The 495-nt window shown below is 43.4% G+C and overlaps 1 protein-coding gene across 3 annotated transcripts in view; it reads right to left on the bottom strand.

Moving 5' to 3' along the window:
- The window catches only part of LOC102671365, a 59755-nt gene that overhangs the window by 20073 nt on the left and 39187 nt on the right, over positions 1-495 (bottom strand). The gene's annotated exons all lie outside the window — the stretch shown is intronic.

The raw sequence follows: 495 nt of genomic DNA, 5'->3' as shown, positions 1-495 counted from the left end.
TCTCTCTCTCTCTCTCTCTCTCTCTCTCTCTCTCTGGGCGAGAAATTCGTAATGCGACGACGCGTTCCACATCCGGGAAGAGGAAAGGTATGTAGATGAGGTGGTAGCAACGGCCAAGACTTCGATCCTAAGGTTTCCCCTCCGTCTTGGTGACTCGGTAATCCAACGCGATTTTGCCTAATCTCTCGAAATCGAATCAAGCTGTGCCACCGAGTCTTCGATCCGGAGGGAATAAGGGATGTGTTCGCGATCCCGAATAACGTCCATGCAACGTTTTTCTTTTCTTCTTTTCGTTTCAAAGAAAAAAAAGAAACAAGAAAAAGGAAAGGAAAGGAAAGGAAAGGAAAGGAAAGGAAAGGAAAGGAAAGGAAAGGAAAGAAAAGGAAAGGAAAGAAAAGGAAAGGAAAGGAAAGGAAAGGAAAGGAAAGGAAAGGAAAGGAAAGGAAAGAAAAGGAAAAGAAAGAAAAGAAAAGGAAAAGAAAGGAAAGGAAAGGC

The sequence above is a fragment of the Apis dorsata genome, unplaced genomic scaffold (genome assembly GCF_000469605.1).
Source record: "Apis dorsata unplaced genomic scaffold, Apis dorsata 1.3 scaffold_270, whole genome shotgun sequence".
Taxonomy (NCBI): Eukaryota; Metazoa; Arthropoda; class Insecta; order Hymenoptera; family Apidae; genus Apis; species Apis dorsata.
The sequence above is the reverse complement of the archived record's forward strand: the minus strand, read 5'-3'. Positions and strand labels throughout refer to the sequence as shown.